The following is a 22,554-nucleotide window of genomic DNA, read 5'->3' as shown; positions in this document are numbered from 1 at the left end:
ACCATCTACACCATCTTTGATGTTCTGGAGGTTCACATTGTCGATGCCGTAGTGTAGATTACTGCTCCATTGTGATTTACTGAACATTGACCATGAAATACTGTTCGAGAAAAACAAGAAAAAAATACGACGTTATCCTTTTTGTACCATTTTTGCGGATGCACTGAACAGCGGAGCGCCTTCCTTTAAGCACATGATTTCGGCTGATGGATACCCCGTGTCACAGACCACCACCCACAACTTTATTTAGGTGCCGTGTGTTGGGAATCCACGTGTTTGCTCAGCGCGAGGCACCCACGCCTGATATATAATGAAGTCGGAGGGAGGCTTGCAGTGAGTTCCCTCCGCTTCCGGTCGTTCACGTTCACCCACCCTTGATGTGCGGGCGAAGCCCGCGCGCGGCCCGACCAAGAGCGCCGTGCCTGTGAGCAAAGGGAGCGCACCGTACACTGTCGTTGAGAAACACGCAGGGGAAGAGCTGGGGTGAGTGGTCCGTGGGATGCGCTTAGGGTCGAAGTTCAGGCGCCGGGCGCTTGGCCCTCATCGCAACGAGTCGAACGCCTTCGAGCTAACGCCGCGTCAACGACTGTCTTTTACTGTGTTTGACTGTCCGTATGACTTTTCCTTTTCTTGCCCTCTCTTGCTGCCTATCATAGATTTTACGTTTTGATTATTTGCCTAATTGGTCAAGACCGCTTTGGTGCTTACACCCCTTGCCACGTTTTGTGTTTGCATATACGCTTTGTATCTTACTCTTGTTTTTTTTTTCGTTCTTACCTTTCTTTCCTCCTAATAATTAAATGTTTTTTTTATATATATTTTTCGCACTCTTCGAATTGTTTTGATTCACCCACGCACCCACGCACCGACGCACGTGAACCCTAACGGGCTGGCCGGCCTAACAAATTCTCTTGTCTAATGCTGGCTCTGAGGACAGGCACGTACTAAGCGTTAGGCGGCCTCTGTGCCTCCACGGCTCGCGCCAAGCAGCCGTGGCTAGATCAGTTTGTGATATCCCGTGACGACGCTCAATATTAGCAACAATTTTTTTTGTAATAAATGGCTAAAATGTTACTTCTTAGTACCACTGTGTCTTTCTACATGCTATGCGTATGGTTGAATGCATTCACTTAACAGGAACATCTGAACTGAGGCGCAGCTCTTGGGTACATTGCCAGTTTAAGTCAGGAAGATTTAATAGAGCCCAAGAACTATCACGTAATGGAAGGTTCAGCGAGCAAGCAGTAAAAGCACCAGTAAGAGTTAATAGTTTAGTTTAGGTTCCTTATCACAACTACACTTTTTCAGTGGTAGTTCGTATCTATTAAAGGCTAGGGCTGACAACTGAAGTTTTCTCTGATCCTGTGATCCTGTTAGAGAGTACCCCCATCTTGAACTAGTAACCTTGTGCTAATAAGGCTTTGCCTGACTAAGAATTCAGCATATATTGTGACAATCAGTATAACATTTTGTTACTAAGCGCTGCGATCTTTTTTTTTTAAGTGTGTATTTTTAGTCAATCATGAAAGACATGGTTTATTTGAAAGGGAGTGCCTGCCTTTAGGTAAGCAAGCTATTTTAGCAGGTGTAAATCAAAGAACCGATGACACACTGGAGAACGTCAGGCTATAGGCCTGCAAGCGTGAGCTTTACCAGCGAAGCCGGACGCGATAAGCCACTTTGAAGGTTTTTTGACTTTGAGTAAAATCTTGACTTGACTTTCTTGATCTTGACTTTTGAGCAAAAGTCAAGATCGTCACCGACAGCCTCCCCGCTTTAAGGAAAAATTAAAAAATCAAGGATATTTCGGATTTAATCCTGCATTGTTACAGGTGCGTAGCGTTTTTGATGTTTTTAATACTAACGCTCTAGCGTCGATTTCCAGGTGCAGCTGCGTCAAGGCGAAAGAGAGAGTATATATATCGGCAGAGGGAGACGGCTGGCATACGCATCGGCCATGCTGTTGGAGACAACGCTGTGTGCCTGAATGTTCTGCTAAAAAAAAAAAAAAAAAAAAAAGCCGAGATCTCTGCAAAATCTGCACTAGAGAAATGCGTGAGCCTAAGCGTTCTTTGTTATCCGCAAGATGTGTCAGCGGGATTCCGCGAGTGGTAGATACTGAACGTTTTCTTTCCTGCAAACCACTTAATTGTCCCTAATTACCTAATTAACTAACACCAACCATTTTGTCATCTGCACATCTTTCCTTGATGCTGTATCCGATGATACCACTCTTTTTTTGATATAACAAAGTGTTCCTCTTCCGCGAGTGAAATATATTGGCCTTTTCTGCAAACCATTTAACTGGCTCAGAGTTTCGATGGAGGCGAGGCGTCCGTGTGCTGTACGATGTCAGTGCACGTTAAAGATCCCCAGGTGGTCGAAATTACTCCGGAGCGCTACACTATGGCACCCCATTCCCTCCTCCCACTTTAAATCCCATCTTCCTCCCTTCCTTTACGGTACAGTTCAGGTGTCCACAAAGCAATCGTGGCAGATACGGCGCCTTTTACTTTCCTTGAACCAATTAATAATGTTACAAGCTCTAATTAATAAGCTAATTAAACCACATCAACCATTTGCTCACCTACACACCTTTCCTTGACGCTCTATCCTATGGTATACCACCCTTTTTCCAATGTACCAACCAGTTCCTATTTTACAACGCCGACAAAGTCCCGCCCACGCGAAATAATAATAATAATAATAATAATAATAATAATAATAATAATAATAATAATAATAATAATAATAATAATAATAATAATAATAATAATAATAATAATAATAATTTGTTTACAGGAAGGGAAAGGCGCAGTATATGTCACACTTGCTCTGTGGACACCTGAACTGCGCCTAAGGGAAGGGATGAAGGTGGGAGTGACCACGCGAAACCCACCTGCATAGCTATCCAATGCTTACACATTGAAAGGAAAACCGTGCGTAGCAACCCCTGTATAGCTGGCGTGTAGGAACCAATCAGCCCGCGCGTGCTGGCTGCGCGAGGTTGCACATCACGGCAGCGCGTCCCTTGATTGCACTATTCTCTGATGTCTCACGACATGGGTATAGGGTCGGAGTAGGGCCCCCAGCCTCATGCTTGGAAGCGGGAGAACAGCGCTGCATCGACACGAGGGGCGCTAACTATGGAGTACGTGATACGGTGACGTGTTTAGCTGTGCGAGACGTCCATTACGTTCACATTATTCAAGCTTGTGCGCTGGCATCTGTTCATTCATCTTCGCGGGATACAGGAAGGAATTGCTGCGGTGTTGCACAGTGTCGTAACTGCCTGCTCAAAAAGAAGAACCGGGACGCGGTGAAATTTTGCTAGTAGATGGTATGAGCAGCAGAGGCGTGAAGCTTGGATAGGCGCCACGGCAAAACCGAGTAAACACGACCCTTGCGACGGTATCAGCATTGTTCAGTCGTGCCTGTGAGAGTGATTCGAGAGCTGGCAGCTACATTTTGGCTGTTTCGCCATCCTCTTCCAGGATCATCGATGCGTCTGCAGCGGACGCAAGAGTATCAATCCGAGCAACGGACATTCTGGGACGTTCCAGCGCTGTGTCGACTACCGCCTGATGCCTTCTTCGGAACGCTGGTCCAGGGGCGCCCCTTTGCCACGTATCGTCGTGTGTTTGTAAATGCTTGTGAAAGCGCGGCGCCAGAGGGAGAGTCGTAGTCCCCGGAGGAGGTTCGTCGAAGTCGTATAGCGTCTGGATCGACAATATCTGCGCTGAGATGATCATCGGATCTACAGTTACGCTCTTCAGAACTTTTCACAGGGGGTCACTCCGACTGAAGAAAGTCGCCATCGAGAGACTTGCTTTGTGAAAGTGTAGTTTTTTCTTTCTTGGCCCTGCATCTCTGGCAGCTTTTACGAGATTCAAGATTAAACGTCGTTCTTGTTAGACGTACGGCGCGTCGTCTTTTGCCGGTACCGGCTGATGGCGCTTCCCGGGCTGACAATCCTGCCGCTTGCAAGCCTTGCGCAACATGGCCTCCTGAAACGAAAGCTTGCCTATAGTCTACAACCGACACGTTCAGTGTTAAGTGTTGTAGGCAATGCGCGTTTTTAGCTCGTAACGTTGGATTTAGTTATGGCGGATTTTATTTGCCCGAAGCAGCCCATTTCAGATGAGCAACGTAATAACACTGAAAAAGGAAGGCGATGCGAAATCGTATCTCAAAATAACGGCTTGAGGGGCTAGTTGGTGCTGCATAATATTCAGAAATGTGGCGCAACAAACACTCTCTTGTGTTTGTGTTTGTTGCGCCACATTTCTGAATACTATGCGAAATCGTCCAGCGCAGTGTTTCTCTAATGGGGGCCCGCAAAACCTCCACCCGCACACACACATAAAAGAAAGGTCGCGAGATGACTATCGCCTGGCTAGACACACTTTTATAGGGTTAAAAGCACGGACACTCAAAGCCGACATTAGTTTCTCAAAGAAGGCGTCGAGTGGAGCCGGTGTAAAATTTTTATGTTTTGGCTCATACGGGGCACCACCATAATATGAAGATGGCGGTGCCCAGGCATCGAAACTAAAATGGCATTCTGCACTTCCTCTGCAAGCCGTGGCGCGCTGGAATATCAAGTGGCCCTTTGTTAGAAGCGAGTCGAGGCATCACTCGATCTCATTTCCCTGCGCGACCTTCCCCCGGAACGGCGGCAGCAGTCCGGCCATGATCGCCCCATTCCCCCCGCTCCCCATGATGCAATGTGTCCTCCACGATTTTCATCGGTGTAAAATGGGTTTCCCGACGCATCCATAGCTGAGAACCACTGCACCAGTGATGCATCGCTTAGAGGTGGGCACACGGGCTCGGGTTACTCTGAAGCCCGCTGCCTCTGGCTCAGGCCGGGACAAGCTGGAGTTCTCTCGGGTCGGACCGGGCACACCGATCCCGAGTACCGCAACTATTGCGAGAGCGCAAAATATTGCCATGATGGTCTAGGCGCCTCGAATGCAGAAAAAAAAAAATAGAGCACTACAGACTCCCCATTGGAGTAATGCGAAAGCACGGATGCTGCTGTTGGTTGCTTCTGGTTGCTTCTAGTTGCTTAATTTACTTTCTATTTGTCCATTTTAGTCTTTGGTATACTTTTAAATTTCGCGCCAATCCTACGCCCTTTCTCATCTCTACTTCCGGTTGCGTGACGTCACATCCTCTACCTCACATTAATTCACTTCTTGTTTACCTATTTCAGTCTTTGGTACTTTCAAATTGCGCGCCAATCCCTTCCTATGCCCTTATTCCGGCTCTACTTCTGGTTGCATGACGTCACAATCTTGACGTCATATCCACTATGGCACTCCTCTTTCTCTTTCCGCTTTCACTCCCACCATCTTCACTTCCCTTACGGCTCGGGTCAGGTGTCCACAGAACAATTGTGGCCGATACCGCGCCTTTCCTTTCCTATGAACCAGTTATTCTAAATTATTACCTAATTAACTTATTGGCCTCACTAGTTTTTCGGACACAACATTACGTCACCCTCTATCGATTGACACTACTCATTAACCTCTACCGCTTCTAACTTACTCACAACTGCTGCGGACACGATTCTGCGGACACGGTCTGCGGACACGGCCTGCGGACACGGCCTGCGGACACTGTTTGCGGACAGGGTCTGCGGAGAAAAAACTATAAATATAGCGAAGTAATGTTTTCACTTAAAAAAAAAAAAAAAGACTTCCTGCATCCTCCCAAGCCGACAGCGTCTGAGTCCTTACGTCGATCTGCCTGTCCACTACGCGCCCTCCCCGTAAACAGACGTTTCATTACCAGTTTCGAGATTCTCGCCATGCTGCCGCCTCTCATGCTAAGTTTGTGGCTTCCTCCTGGCCTCGACATAGCCTCGGTGGAAACGGTGCATATAATCAAAGCATCCACCTTGCTAACGTCGTCTTGTGATTGCTCAGCTAAGAAAATGCAGTTGCGCCGGGCCTTGCCGGCACCGTGAAAGGCAAACGGTGAGCAAGACGAACTCACCGAGTAATCCGCCACAAATTACACCCTTTGCTCATAGTCAAAACCTTCGTGTTTATACAGAAGCAAGGAAGCTATGTAGAATAAACTTTTGCTGGCTGAGAACTTACTGGTCATTACAGCCACAAGTGAGAGCACCGGAGGAAGCTTCAGCGCGGCCGAATTCATGATCGGGATTCCGGTCGGGCCGGGCCCAAGCCTTATGTTTGAGCACAGGGCCGGGCCGCTTATTTGGGTTTGCTCGGTACGGTGGCTCCGCAAGGGACAAAACGGCAGAAGAGACGAAGAAAGCGGGCTGTTCCGACTAGCATCTACCGCCCCCAGGAGCCGAGCAGCCTAGCGATTAGCGGCGCGGGCTTTTTCAATGGGCGTCATGTTGGACACGGCACTAGCTTCAGAAAGCCTATACTCCTACTACTACTACTACTGTTACTCTACTACTACTACTACTACTACTACTACTACTACTACTACTACTATTATTATTATTATTATTATTATTATTATTATTATTATTATTATTATTATTATTATTAATTAGATTAGCAGTAGTAGTAGTAGTATAGAGGAAGACTCGTTTCACTAAGTTGGCACTGAATTGTCTGTAGGTAACGGCCAAATTAACTGGCTAAATATTACTTCCCAGTTTTAATTATTAATGATAATAATAATAATTGGTTTACACGAAGGGAAAGGCGCAGTATCTGTCACCCTTGTGTCTGTGGACACCAAGGGATGAAGGTGTCCACAGGCGCAAGTGTGACAGATACTGCGCCTTTCCCTTCCTGTGAACCAATCATTCTTATTATTAATAATTAAGACTGTGAAGATAATGTTTAGCCAGTTAATTCGGCCGTTAACTAGACAATTCAGTGCCAACTTCGTAAAACGAGTCATCCTCTATACTACTACTACTGCTAATGTTAATAAGAATAATACTAATAATTAGAGAAATATTACTGTGTAATAATATTATTATTATTTAGTAGTAGTAGTAGTAGTAGTAGTAGTAGTAGTATAGGCTCTCTCAAGCTTGTGCCACCCGCCTGGGTGGCGCAGTGGTTACGACGCTCGACTACTGTTCCCAAGGACGCGGGATCGAATCCCGGCCTCGGCGGCGAAGTGGAGTCCGTGTGCTGTGCGATGTCAGCGCACGTTAAAGATCCCCAGGTGGTCGAAATTACTCCGTAGTCCTCCACTACGGCTCCTCTTTCTCTCTTTACACTTTAACTCCCACCTTCCTCCCTTCCCTTACGGCGCGGTTCAGGTGTCCACAGCTACAAGTGTGACAGATACTGCGCCTTTCCCTTCCTGTGAACCAACTTAACTTTTTCGGTGGAGGCGAAAAGCAAGGCGTCCGTGTGCTGTGCGATGTCAGCGCACGTTAAAGAACCCCAGGTGGTCGAAATTTCCGAAGTCCTCCACTACGGCGTCTCTCATAGCCTGAGTTGCTTTGGGACGTTAAACCCCACAAACCAACCAATCAAGCTAGTGCAGCGTCCGACGTGACGCCCATTGAAAAAGCACGCGCCGCTAATCGCTAGGCTGCTCGGCTCCTGGGGGCGGTAGATGATAGTCGGAACAGTCCGTTTCCTTCGTCTCTTCTGTTGCTTTGTCCCTTGCGGAGTCACCGTACCGAGCAAACCCAAATACGCGGCCGGGCCGGGTCTAGCATTGGCCTGTGGCGTCAGGCCCAGGCCGGGCTCGAGCTCAGAATTTTAAGTCCGTGCACAAATCTCTAGCATCGATTAACATGTATAAACCAGCAATTCATTGCAATTAATTTTCAGATAAGCTCTTACCAAGGCCACTTGTATCTTCAGCACTACTATGACATATTACACTTAAGCTTTACTTTATTATTATATCACCTAAATCGACGCTTGCAGATCCAAAACCGCCTTCCGTCACAATCGGAAGCGTCTGCAAAAAATTATCTCCTCTTGTGAGAATTATTGCAATGCTGGGAGGTACGAAGAGCCATACATTCAAATTTTTCTTTCGACGCATAAAATGTAAAGTGCAGTTTACTACTTTAAAATAAATTTCGCCGAGTGCATATTTGGGTTATCGCGAATGTGTACACGCGAGGACAGCGATGAAACTGAGTTTTAAACTTGAAGTGTGTTCACGCGCAGTCGTTATCAAGAGCTCAGTGGGGCATATTAATCTTGGGGGACCATACCAGCTAAGTTTAAGCGTGTGTGGATGCATTGGCTACAAAGCATCAGTGCAGCTGAGTTTATATACTCACGAGGCAAATGGAAACGCATACAAAGCAATACGAAACCACTTGATATCAGAAATGGATAGTTCATGCAAACAATCCTTGCGGCGAGACCTTTACCTTTACCTATGTGGCCGCGTACGCGGAATCCGCAACCGCTCCTCACTAGCAGTAGACTTCAATTAATTATAAGAAAAGTCGAGAAACTAATTACATCGAGACGCGTCGTAGGGGGTGTGATCTCTCTTGCGACACACACTTCGCGGGCACGGCAACATCTCTGTCGTCGTGCTTGCTACGCAGTACACACATGAGATACCAATCGCTCTTGCTTTAGTGAGAGTTGGACACCAAAAACGTCCTTCGGGATTAGGAAACTTTCGAACCACCCTAAAGTCGGTACATGGCGAAACGAAGCGCCTCGGACCAACATTGCTAGAACCAGCCTCGGAAAGCCTGATTCTGTTGTACGAAATTCCCGCCGAAGAGGGCGCTGACGGACGATAGATGGATAAACGGACGGACGGACGGACGGACGGACGGACGGACGGACGGACGGACGGACGGATGGATGGATGGATGGATGGATGGATGGATGGATGGATGGATGGATGGATGGATGGATGGATGGATGGATGGATGGATGGATGGATGGATGGATGGATGGATGGATGGATGGATGGATGGATGGATGGATGGATGGATGGATGGATGGATGGATGGATGGATGGATGGATGGATGGATGGATGGATGGATGGATGGATGGATGGATGGATGGATGGATGGATGGATGGATGGATGGATGGATGGATGGATGGATGGATGGATGGATGGATGGATGGATGGATGGATGGATGGATGGATGGATGGATGGATGGATGGATGGATGGATGGATGGATGGATGGATGGATGGATGGATGGATGGATGGATGGATGGATGGATGGATGGATGGATGGATGGATGGATGGATGGATGGATGGATGGATGGATGGATGGATGGATGGATGGATGGATGGATGGATGGATGGATGGATGGATGGATGGATGGATGGATGGATGGATGGATGGATGGATGGATGGATGGATGGATGGATGGATGGATGGATGGATGGATGGATGGATGGATGGATGGATGGATGGATGGATGGATGGATGGATGGATGGATGGATGGATGGATGGATGGATGGATGGATGGATGGATGGATGGATGGATGGATGGATGGATGGATGGATGGATGGATGGATGGATGGATGGATGGATGGATGGATGGATGGATGGATGGATGGATGGATGGATGGATGGATGGATGGATGGATGGATGGATGGATGGATGGATGGATGGATGGATGGATGGATGGATGGATGGATGGATGGATGGATGGATGGATGGATGGATGATTGGTCGGTCGGTCGGTCGGTCGGTCGGTCGGTCGGTTGGTTGGTTTGTGGGGTTTAACATCCCAAAGCGACTCAGGCTATGAGAGACACCGAAGTGGAGTACTTCGGAAATTTCGACCACCTGGGGTTCTTTAACATGCACTGACAACGCACAGCACACGGGCGCCGGGCTTTTTGCCGCCATCGAAAAGCGGCCGCCGAGGCGGGGATTCGATCCCGCTTCCTCGGGAACAGTAGTCGAGCGCCGTAACGACTGCGCCACCCCGGCGGGAGGGGGGGGGGGGGGGGAGATGGATGGATGGATGGATGGATGGATAAGTAAAAGAATGGATGGGTGGGTGGGTGGGTGGGTGTGTGGGTGGATAGCTCGAATATAGGAGCGTCCCTTTTGAAACGAGTGGTCGCAGTTGCCATCATGCTCCTTTTTTTTCCTATATCTTAATTCTTGTTTTACATGGGTAAACTATACCATCATTCCATTTATTGAATTTTAGTGTCTACATTACTAACATAATTGTTAATTTTCTGCTTTTAAGCCACTAATCTTCAAATCGTTTCTTGCTAGGTTCCACCCGGGTTCATTCACCCGGCCACTGGTATCTCTAAACCCCAGAGCCTCAGGAGGAGTGACTGCGCCTGCATTGACTTCGTGATGGATACCAACGCATTAGAATCTAAAATGGTTAATTGTTTCAATGGATTTTCCACATACTGCACATTTGTCATCTTCATGGTTAAATTTCTTTTTGTAGCTGCGTGTTTTAAGGCACCCTCATCTAGCTTCAAAATGTAGGGCACTGCCTCATGAGTTATCAAAGAAAGTTTCTGATCTGCCTTTTCCACTTTGGGTATAGTTCTACACTGTTTCTTTTCTATAGACTTTTAACCTTCTGTGTTTTTCATATGTTGCTTAACACACTATTTCTTCGTCCCTGTGACCATAATACTTACTGGTTAGTTTCTAGTTCTTTTCCTCCATTTATAAGTCATCATCATCATCATCATCATCAGCCTGACTATACCCACTGCAGGGCGAAGGCCTCTCCCATATTTCTCCACTTAACCCGGTTCTGTGCTAGCTGCATCCACTTGACCCCTGCGAACTTCTTAATCTCATCCGCCCACCTAACTTTCTGCCGCCCCCTGCTACGCTTTCCTTCCCTTGGAATCCAGTTTGTTACCCTAAGCGACCATCGGTTATCCTCTCTTCGCACTACATGTCCTGCCCATGTCCATTTCTTCTTAATTACCACCAGAATGTCGGTAACTTGAGTTATTTCTCTGACCCACTCTGCACGCTTCCTATCTCTTAATGTTACCCCCACCATTATAAGTCAGCGCTTTTTAAAAAGGTATTGGTATTTGAATGCTTTAGCGGTCCACTTGTTGGTGTCCAATTTAGTCAGGCGTTCCTCATACAATATTTTACTCTGAGCTTCCCGTAATTCGAAAGATGCCCAGCCCATATCTCCCTGTACCGCCTCATTTGTGGGTTTGCCGTGGGCACCCAGTGCCAATCGTTTGACGGCTGACTGATTTATTTCTAATGTCTACTGTACCTCTGATTTTAGACGCAAAACCGCATTTCCGAAAGTAAGTCCGGGCACCATAATTCCTTTCCAAATACCCCTCAAAACCTCATACCTATTGTATCCCCACAATGCCTTATACTTCATTATCCCGGCATTTCTTCGTCCTTTGGCCTTAAGTGATTGCTCATGCTTTCCAATGTATGCCAATCCTTCGTTTACTCATACCCCCAGATATTTATATTCTGCTACTCTAGGTATTTCATGGCCTTGCATTTTAAGACCCTGATCAGTGAGCTGAAACTGAAGCCTAGAGCGTCCCCTTCGTCTCCGCAATACTTAACTAGAGTTTGCAAGTCTTCCAGACTCTCAGCTAGCTGCACAATATCGTCTGCACACATTACACCGGAGAGGCGCTGCTTTACCACCTTCTCGCCTAATCTATATGACAGGTTAAAACCTAGGTTACTTTCTTGCATCCTCCGTTTCATATTTATCATATATAGCATGAAGAGCAGCGGTGATAGAGAACAACCTTGCCTTAATCCTTTGCATATTTTGACAGCGTCCGTACTTCTTATAACTTCCCATGTAATTAATTCTACTTTGTTATCCCGGTATATTTCCTGATAGGAAATCTGTTATCTCGTGACTGATACCTTCTTCTTTTAATACTTTCCTTAGGAGTTCCCTGTTTACGTTGCCGTACACCCCCCGTGTATGTCCAGGAAGGCCAAATACAAAGATCAATATTCACTTTCACAAAATGCCACACAGTCCTAATACAAGAGTCCTGGTGAAACATTAAGCTCAGTGGAAGGCAATAGACCAGTAACACTGGCAAATGTGGATTACAAGATTTTCGCCAAAATTTTATCAAATCGCCTACAGTTCGCAATGTTGGTTCTCATTGGCCCTCACCAGACGTGTGGCTTGAGGAGCCATGTCATACAAAGTAATGTACATATTGCGCGCAAAACCCTCTAATCGTGCTCCTGCTCTCATAATCAGGTTGCTCTACTTCAAGTCGACCTCGTAAAAGCATTTGATCGAGTTCATCACTCTTTCCTGTTTTCTTTTCTGGAACGAGCGAACGTTGGTTCTGTAGTTCTGAGGGGGGTTCAACTTTGCTATTGAAATTGTTCTACTCGCCGAATTTTAAACAGTCACCTATCAAACCCCGTACCAATTAATTCTTCTCTGAAGTAAGGCTGTCCGATGTCTCCGCTGCTTTTTGCTCTTTACTTGGAGCCTTTTTGTCTAAGTGTTTTACATAACAGTAGTATCCATGGCTTCCCTCTCCTTGGAAATGAGGTTAAAGTGCTCGCAAATGCTGATGATCTTGCGTTTTTCTGCACTGACAAACCAAGCATAGAAAAAGTTATATCCAGCATAGAACAACTTGGCATTGTTTCTGGTGCTCAGATGAATCACTCCAAGAGTTCCGGCCTTTGGTTTAGTTTGTGGGGCTCAGCACCGCCCCTATATTTTTGTGTCCGGCCAAAGCCGCTCAGAAATTCAGCCGGACGCCAAACGTCTTCGGCGAACACCTCCTTCACAAAATCCGGATACTTCTCTGCAAAGCATAAGTGCACTGGCGGCGAGCCGTGCCAAAGGGAGAAAAGCGACGTGTTTCAACATGAGCTGAACGTCCAGACAGCACGGCGCCGTGGCCCTGGCGGTGGACCCCTTCTCGCCCCGCGGCATATTTGAAGCAAGAGCGCAGCAAGCTCTCCCATTGGCCCTGCGAAAGTGCTGCCTTCGAATTGGACCATTTGAGAGTCAACGGTTTCTCGGTTTGCGGAGACTCAAGTGCGTTCGTTCGACACTCCGAGTGTGAGTTCGTCACTAGCGTCCATAGGGAGCAGTTCGCCCCCTGAGAGAGCGGACGCGGCGGAATCTCACCGGCCGTCGCTGCGCGAGAACAGTCGCGTATGGCTATGTTAGCTTTCAGCCCCAGAGCCGAACTCGTTGTGTAAATGCCTGTAAATAGTTTATAAAGCCTTTTTCTTCATCTCACCAGCGCCGACTCGGATTCATTGCTACCGCCCAGGGAGCTGACAGCCCTCGTTCACGAAACGGGTGACGAGCGCTACGCAACCAACTCCTTGGCACAACCCTGTTGACGGTGGGCTACCTGTGATAACCCCACCGGCACAACATTGGATGGCAGCTGCGGGATTTACCGGCGTCAGGCACCTCGGCGCGGTGGGTACCTGAAGTTTCCCTCAAACGCCAGACTTTCTCTGACACACAGGGTAGCTTAGAGAAGGGTTGAGCGAGCATTGTGTTAACCTTGCGTGTTTCAAGCCTACAGGAAGTGTTTTGAAAACCAGGGGATGCTGAGAGGGCAATCAGTTTGTGAAAAGCTTGCGCGTCTCTTGCTAGGAGCGAGACAGCGAACCTCTTGTACACTATTCTAAAAAGGCAAACAACAAGAGGCCGGTGTAAAACATGGAGAGTTCAAGGTCAGAGAACTTCTCCAAATTTGTGATCAGTTGGGCATCGATTTGGGCTCAACAAAAAGAAAAAAGAAATTTCTTGAGATCATGCAGGCAGAAGTGACGGTTAAGGAAACCGCAGAGGCCTCGGACGATATTCAAGAGAGTAAAAGGAAGGAGGAAGCCAAAAGGCTAGAACTTCAAAAGCGCGATGAGCGCGAAGGGCTTGAACGCCAAGAGCGCTATGATCGTGAGAAGCTTAAACGCCAAGACCGCTATGGGCGTGAAAGGCTAGAACGCGAAAAGCAGTTTTCCCGCTTAAAGAAGCTTATGCAGCTCGAGCTTTCGGCACATGAAATAGATGTTGAAAGGCATGAAGCCTTAATTGCCATTCAAAGTAACAGTTCGAAGCCGCGAGAGGGTCTGCAACCGTTCCTCATCGCCGAGGATATGGCAGAGTATTTGGCAGATTTCGAGCGTGTCTGCAAAAGTAAGCGCTTTTAGCGAGATACTTGGCCACAAAATTTGTTAGCTCTTCTCTCCGCTGAGGCATCGGAGGAACTCAAGCGCGTGATAGACGTTGGCTTGAAAAGCTACGACTACCTGAGAGAGTCTTTACTGAAAAGACATCGGCTGTAACCAATTAAACTTAGGGACATCAGCGGGAGAAAAACTGTACCAAAGCGTTCTTGGATTTGGCGTGTCAATTGAAAGCCGATGTAGCCGAATGGCTAGACAGTCAGGAAGTCTCGGAGCAAATTGTACTTGCACCAAAGAATGAGACACAGCTTGGGGAAGCGGCCGAGCAACGCGATAGCAGCAGAGAGCCGATCGAGCCGATCGAACAGAGGTGTCTAGGGTTACCTTGGTCGAGCCACTGGCTGCTGAGACGGTTGGAGCCGACTTCATCGGCGAGAAATCTGCAGTGACACCCTCCTGTATGCCGCCCTACGTAATTGTAAGCAATCCACTTAACGATAGTAGGGAGCTGGCAGTAAATGAACCGCCTGACAGCTTAGAAGCAGAAGTTGTAAAGCGTGGCGGAGATGTAGTCAGGCTGGGAGCCGACAAATTGGCAATGTCCGAGATCAGCGTTGTCGTAGATCATCACTCGCGGAAAAACGAAGTGGCGCTCATGGAAATTGCGCAGCCCACGTGTGTTGAACAACGAAGACAGACCCATGACGCGGACGCTGTCGAGAGCCACACTTGTGAAGTCCACAGCGAGCGACTAGACAGAAGCCATGAATTTTCGCGTCCTGACGCGCTCAGTTGTATTGACGAAATCAACAACCCTTTTGCGAACATGGACCTCATGCGATCCGAAACATCCCAGCTGTCAGACGACCTTGATCGTGCGTCGGTTAGCGCTGACTTAGCGCTGACCGACGCGGCACACCGGCGGATCAGTGTAACTTGAGTGGCAAGCCTGCAGAGGATATGCCTAGCTCGGGGGCTGGCGTGAGCGAGCCTTGTCCTTGTTCGGACGCGACTGGCAGTGAGTCATGCGCTGCTGGCCGCGATGTAGGCGCGGTGCCGCACTTCGACGATGTCGGCGCCATACTAGCTCCGGTTACCGGCAGCTTGAAAGAGCTGGCACCAAAAGGTGAGAAAACCCAAACGATCACGAAAGGAAAAGGAAGCGGCGATCCCAGCGGCACAAATGTACCCGTGCTGAGAAAGTGCGCGATTGATGCGCAGAGCATAAAGAACGAGACAGATCGTTCAACAAAGCGAGTAACTTCTGCTCGTCTGTTCTTTCGTGTACAAAGTGGAAAGAAACGTCTCGTAGAGAAATGGACAGCCGAAGCTGTGGCGGAGGGAGGAGAGCCAAACCACCCGAATACTGCTAGGCGTTCTGCCGCTTGCGGATGAGAGCTAGCAGCACAGTGTGAACTCAGATGCTTTGAGTCGTGCATTCGAGACATAGCTACCTTCGACGCGAGCTTCGTCGCTGACGGTAATGCTGTAGGCAGATCGGGGCAAAATTAAATGACCTCCTTGCTTACTCAGTTGTGGTTTACGGCCCAAGTGATTTCACGGAGACTTTTTCATTATTGATTATTACTTTCCCTGCTATTTAATGTATCAGTAATGTGCAAAATTGTTTTTGAACCTTCTGTACTGCATCCTATACACTTGTCTCTTGTTGTAGTGAGAGCAAAAAGGGGACAACAATTTAGCTAACTGAATTTGAAATTTTGCCGGCAAGGCATCCGGACACCGGTCCCTCATATCTATCCCAACCTTCACCCCCACCCCCACCCATACCCTCACCTCCACCCTTAACCGCTCCTCCACCCCTACATCCATGAAGCAACTTAGTTCTGCCGCAAGGTAAACGCCTACCGTAAGCAGAAATAAAGACGTAATAAAAAAAAATTGCCTTTGTCTGGTGGTTGACGGGTGACCGAGGGTACTTGCTTGTGTTGGGTGTTGCCTGTTGTCGGTCGGTTTTGCAAGCCGCAGAACAGTCTACCGTTACCAGTGGCGAGTGACAAATGGCATCGGAGCGACCCGAGCGAAGTTGATTGACGTGCCCCGGCCAAAAGGCTGCCGGCAGAGATCCTGGCCTGGCGAGTGGGACCCGAGGGACGTGAGGCTACGTGGCACCCGTACACTGGACGTGAGCTTGGAGGAACCTGGCGAACGAGCGCACCCGGCATCCGAGCCACATGCGAGCCGCTCGTCTTCCCGGCGCATTGTCTGATGGCGGGGGTGCTGTTGTGTCCGGCCAAAGCCGCCCAGAAATGCAGCCGGACGCCAAACGTCTTCGGCGAACGCCTCCTTCACAAACTCCGGATACTGATCTGCAAAGCATCAGTGCACTGGCGGCGAGCCGTGCCAAAGGGAGAGAAGTGACGTGTTTCAACATGAGCTGAACGTCCGGACAGCACGGCGCCGTGGCCCTGACGGTGGACCTCTTCTCGCCCCGCGGCATATTTGAAGCAAGAGCGCAGCAAGCTCTCCCATTCGCCCTGCGAAAGTGCTGCCTTCGAATTGGACCATATGAGCGTCAACGGTTTCTCGGTTATGGAGACTCAAGTGCTTCCGTTCGAGACTCCGAGTGTGAGTTCGTCACTAGCGTCCATAAGGAGCAGTTCGCCCTCTGAGAGAGCGGACGCGGCGGAATCTCCCCGGCCGTCGCTACGCGAGCACCGTCGCGTATGGCTATGTTAGCTTTCGGCCCCAGAGCCGAACTTGCTGTGTAAATGCCTGTAAATAGTTTATAAAGCCTTTTTTCTTCATCTCACCAGCGCCGACTCGGATTCATCGCTACCGCCCAGTGAGCTGACAGCCCTCGTTCACGAAACGGGTGACGAGCGCGACGCAACCAACTCCTTGGCACAACCTTGTTGACGGTGGGCTACTGTGTGATAACCTCACCGGCACCATATGCAGGAGTTGAATGGTCATGCGTTCCCCCTAAATACTTGGGCATTCCACTGCCTGCATTTAGTTCAGTTCAGGCGTTCAGTCGTGTCCGACTCTTCGTGACCCTATGGACCATGTCACGCCACGCTTTCCGGTCTCTCACTATCTTCTTAACATCACATAGCTTCATCTGCAATGCCTCGAGAATGCCATCTAACCATCGCGTTCGCTGCCTATTCCTTGTCCGGCGACCCTCAACCTTTCCCAACATCAAATCTTTCTCCAGCGACTTCTCTCTTCTCATCAGATGACCAAAGTAGCTGAGCTTTAACTTTAGAATTTGACCCTCCAATGAGCAGTCAGGGTTTATGGTCGACAATATCGACTGATTTGATCTTCTGGCAGTCCAAGGAACTCTTAAGAGTCTTCGCCAGCACCACAATTCAAACGCGTCAATTCTTCGGCGGTCAGCCTTTTTCACAGTCCAACTCTCGCATCCATACATCACAACTGGAAAGACCATAGCACGGGTTATACGGATCTTGGTTGGCAGATTAATGTCTCTGCTCTTTACTAGGCGGTCAAGGCTAACCATTGCTCTCTTTCCCAGAAGCAGGCGTCTTCTATTTTCATGGCTGCAGTCTCCTTCCGAGGTAATCTTGGCGCCCAAGAACAGAAAATCTGTCACAGCTTCCACTTCTTGTCCATTGATGCTACAGGACTTGATAGGGCAAGACGCCATGATCTTCGTCTTTTTAATGTTCAGTTTAAGCCCAAACTTCTCACTTTCTTGTACGCGCATCAGAAGTCTCTTGAGTTCCACTTCCCTTTCTGCCATTAAAGTGGTATCATCCGCATATCTAAGGTTGTTGATGCGTTTTCCAGCGATCTTCACTCCAGCTGAAGACTCGTCCAGACCGGCCTTCCTCATGATGCACTCTGCATATAGGTTAAATAGGCAGGGCGACAGTTTGCTGCCTTGCCTCACCCCTTTCTCAATCGGAAACCAATCAGTAAGACCATGCCCAGTTCTGACTTTGGTCTCTTGCCCTTCATAAAGGTTCCTGAGGAGACAGATGAGGTGAATTGGAACTCCCATCTCTTGGAGAGCTTGCCACAATCTGCTGTGATCTACGCAGTCAAACGCTTTCGCATAATCAATAAAGCAGAAGTAAATGGGTTTCTGGAACTCTCTTGCTTTTTTCATGATCCAGCGAAGGTTGGCAATTTGGTCTCTAGTTCCTCTGCCCTTGCGAAAACCAGCTTGCACGTCCGGAAGCTCCCGATCCACATACTGCTGCAGCCTACCTTGCAGGATTTTTAACATCACCTTGCTAGCATGCGAAATTACTTGAAAAAGCGCGTTCCAGTCTTCCAGCGTTATGCTAATACATTTGTCCCCTATCGGCGTTCAATATTCGGTCGGGTTCAGGCCCGCAATATGTTTTTGACGACAAACATTTATTATGTGCTTCTGGTTATCCACTGTGCTAGGCATTACATCCAGCGTTTTCACCGAACATTTTGCGACGTTTATTTGGTCATACAATTTATTTTGAACCGATTCGACGTGATAACCTATTCAGACCTGTTTATGCAGGGGGGGGGGGGGAGGGGGGGGGGGAGGGGGGGGGGGGGGGAGGGGGGGGGCTTAGTGCATCTGTATGTAAGGCAGTTAGTTGCCCATTTCTTCTTGTTTCGTGATTGTTCATATCCGATTATTAGAGAATTTCTACAAGTTCATGAATTTGCTCCCTGACTTAGTGGTTTCTTCATATTTTACTGACCGCCCACTGTTACTAGGATTTATGCAGAAAGTTTGTGTTTCGGTGATGTTTTTGACAGCACGATTCTCGAAGGAGTACTTATATTCTGTTTCACGCAATACACTATACAAGGAACTGATAGCAATGCTTTTCCCGCCGCTACTGTATCGTTCGTTATACTTTGATCTTAAGGGTCATGATGTGTTAAAGAGGGTGCGCCAAATGCAGATTTCTCCTTGCACGAAAACATTTTCCGTTAAATTACACACCGAAGCTCTACCTGTTAAAAGATGGCTCAATAGGAAAAATATTTTTGTATCTTCTGAAAACTGCCGTCTGTGTGATGTGCCTAGAACAATTGAGCAATATTTCATTAATTGCAAAGACGCAATTCTTTTTTGGGATGTGCTGCTAAGAACTCTAAAGAACGACTTTGTTCTAAATTCGTGCAGTTTGCGGTATCTTGCTGTTACACAACCTGATTACGAAACATATGACATGCTTTTCCTTATTGGACTTCATAGCTTGTGGAAGACACGCATGTTGGATCGCAACGCTCAACCTGTTGTTCCACCTAGACTCCATTTTAGCAGAATGATGCTGCAACTGAAGGACACTTATGATGAAAATGACTTTCAACCTGATTGGTTTCCGCTGTTGACACGGTGCTTATCTTCGCCTGCCTTTTAGTTGTGTTTTCTCTCGTGCATCTCAGCAACGGCTGAGTGCATTGTAAATAGTCTGTGTACATAACCCTTTCTGTACATAACCACGTGTAATAAATACCATGTCAAAAAAAAAAAAGAAAAATGTTTCAGTAGCGCAATGGATTGACACTACTTATCTGACCACTAAGCAAATAATTCGAATGCTGTAGTCCAACTTTTTTCAGTTTCTTTTGAAATCGTGCAACTCTTTTTCAGATTTTTTTTTTTAATTGTAACGTTATATTAACCTAGTAAGGTCGCGCCTGGGGTGTGTTCACCTTTACGTCACATTATGTTATGTTTTTAATTTTTAATAGCCGTGAACAGAGCCACGAAGTGACGGCATGACAACGGTACCACTATTCAATTACCTTCGCCGTAGCAATTTCCTGCCTTCAGTGAGTATATGTTGCCTTTAAATTGCGTTCAGACGCATATCTCGGTAACAATTGCCGTTTAACCCGCTGAGAGGCAACCAGAGATGAAATAATTTGCGGGGCCCTACCGTGTATGAGACGGAATTACGCGCCCGTAAATGTCATGGGTCACGTGGTGCGCCGCGGTCCGCATTCGCCTTCAAGCTTCCAAAAAGTCGCAGCGTGGACGCCTTTCACCGCAGCGGAGATTGCTATATTTATCTTCTGGCTTTTCTTACTCGGAGATATTTTTTTTTAAGTACTTAGCGGCAGAATGCCATGCTACAGCACCATTCAGTTGCAGCAACCTGCATGAATCCGGAAAGATATTTAAGGCGAAAGGCTTTCTAGGTTAGCTCGTTTAGCGAAAATGTGTGCGCGTGATCTGGGCTTTGCATATATATAATGTGTCGCTCGCAAATAGCGGACGTGTGAGGGAGAGTAAGAAGGAAAACGATTGATGGTGACAGCTAAGGAGTAAAAGTTGTTATAGACATCGAGATAGTTATTCACTAATGTTAATGTCTAGTAATGATGTTAATAATGACTTGTAATGGCCAGTATGTCAAACTATGACTTGTAATGACCGCAACTGATTGGAAATGAGTAAAAATGCTTAGCGATCAGTAGTAATGACTACAATGAGTAAGCATGACTCATAATGACTGCTAATTAGTAATGACTACAAAACGATCAATATGTCATAACGATGACTTGTAATGGTTGGAAATGAGTAAAAATGCTTAGCAAAAAGTGGTAATGACTTCAATGAGTAAGTATGACTCATCATGACTAGTTAACAATAAGTATGTGAAAAGACGACTTGAAATGGTCGGAACTAATTGGAAATGAGTAAAATGACTAGATATGACTAATCATGACTGCTGACGACTACAAAATTGCCAATATGACAAACGATTACTTGTAAGTAAAAATGCTTAACTATAAGTTGCAATGACTACAGTGACTAGGAACGACCAATCATGACTACGAAGCAGCCAATAAAAGGAAGACTTGAAATAACCGCAACTGATAGGAAATGAGTTAAATAATTAGCTATGAGTGGTATTGACTACAATGACTAGGCATGACTCATCATGACTACAGAAGGACCAATATGTCAGACGACGACTTGTATAGCCGCAACTGACTGGAAAGGAGTAAAACTTAACAATGAATGATAATGGTTACAATAACTAGGCATGACTCACCATGACTACGAAACGACCAATGTGTCAAACGACGGCTTGAATGACAACAACTGTGAGGAAACGAGTAACAACGTTTAGCGATGAGTGCTAATGATTAATGATAAAGATTTTGATTGCGTCAACAAAGATGTTTGACAAGCAAGCGCAAGTGAGCCAGTGCCAAAGTGTGCACGCGCATTTGCGACGACGGACAGTTAACCGGCATCTGAATCGCCATAGAAGATCACTCAATGTTATCATTTATGGTGGTTATCGAGGAAGCCAAGAAAGTGCGAGTGATCACAATACCATAAAAATCAAAACAGAATCGCGCAGGATGCGCGATTATTCTATAGAGCTCTTTGGAAGGAGTAGAAAGATCCGCATGCAGACCGCCGCTGAGCCTTCCGTGCAAGTTTACCATTCAGCGTTTGCAAATTCTATTGTTTCTAAAGTAGCTGCGGTGCCCTTCAAGGTAATGCACAGGCAAATGCTCATGCTGCTTCCAAAATATCCTCTGCGTTCGAGTTGAATATAGCCACGCCAGAGGCGCGCGTCAAGCAGTTGGAAGCTTCATGGCCGCGCCGGTTATGGTTGCCAGCTTGCGATGGGACCTTCTCGGTACTCTGAAAATTATGGAGTGACTCTAGATAGTTATCTCTTCGAGCGCCACCTAGCCGTGGTTGAAATCCTTGTCAAGGATTACACCAAGTAGCAAGGATTCCATGAGCATCGTGACGTCAGGGCCATTACCAAATAGGAGATATTCGAGTTCGCAGACTTTTGAGCGGAATTTCTATTATGCCAGTTTTCGCTAGGGTCATTAGGTGCATGGTGCAATTTCACATTGAAGCCAAAACGATCTTGGCATTTGAGCCTTGACCTTTCGTATGGAAGCTTAACTAAAAGCGTAACCAAGCCAAACAGAGCTCTCGTTCTGTACGTAGATTTAGAAGAGCTAACCTTCAATAAAAAATGTTTCCACTCCCCAGCCTAACTTTTCATAAAATAGCGTGGGTTTCGTCTACGGGCCCTTTTGTTTCCTAGTAATTGCTACTACGTTTATTTTAGCGATACCATTAGGCGTGCCTTGCACACGGACACATTTATGGGCCGATGGCAAGCTGCGTCCCATCCGCGCATTGTTGGCTTCTGCACACGAGTACCAACGCGAGAGCAACAACACGTGGATGAGGAAGAAAGGAGGCAGCTTACTTCTTCCGGCTAAATGTCTAATGCGAGCGCCAGCTGTCTTCAACTGCTCTGACCGGGCCTCAAAAAATTCGCAACGCAGCAACAAATTATTTTACAAAGTTACGGTGACGGCAGGCCGCCGCTCCTAAGTATACATGGGAATGATGTAACCAGTGCTAGTGTAATCACGAATTAGTTTATGGTTTTGGCTACATAGGGTTTACCGTCCTAAACCGGCTCGGGCTATGAGGGACGCCATTAATGCTTAAAGAAACAGACATAAGTTTATGATTTAGGCTACATAGC

The 22,554-nt window shown here is 47.3% G+C and overlaps 1 pseudogene; it reads left to right on the top strand.

Moving 5' to 3' along the window:
• Positions 1-18,626: 18,626 nt before the first annotated feature.
• LOC146208922 (uncharacterized) lies at positions 18,627-19,431 on the top strand (annotated as a pseudogene).
• The last annotated feature ends 3,123 nt before the right edge of the window (positions 19,432-22,554 follow it).

Source organism: Amblyomma maculatum, chromosome 1 (assembly GCF_055883805.1).
Source record: "Amblyomma maculatum isolate TAMU_Amacu chromosome 1, ASM5588380v1, whole genome shotgun sequence".
NCBI classification, from domain to species: Eukaryota; Metazoa; Arthropoda; class Arachnida; order Ixodida; family Ixodidae; genus Amblyomma; species Amblyomma maculatum.
This window is presented reverse-complemented; position numbering and strand designations above follow the sequence as displayed.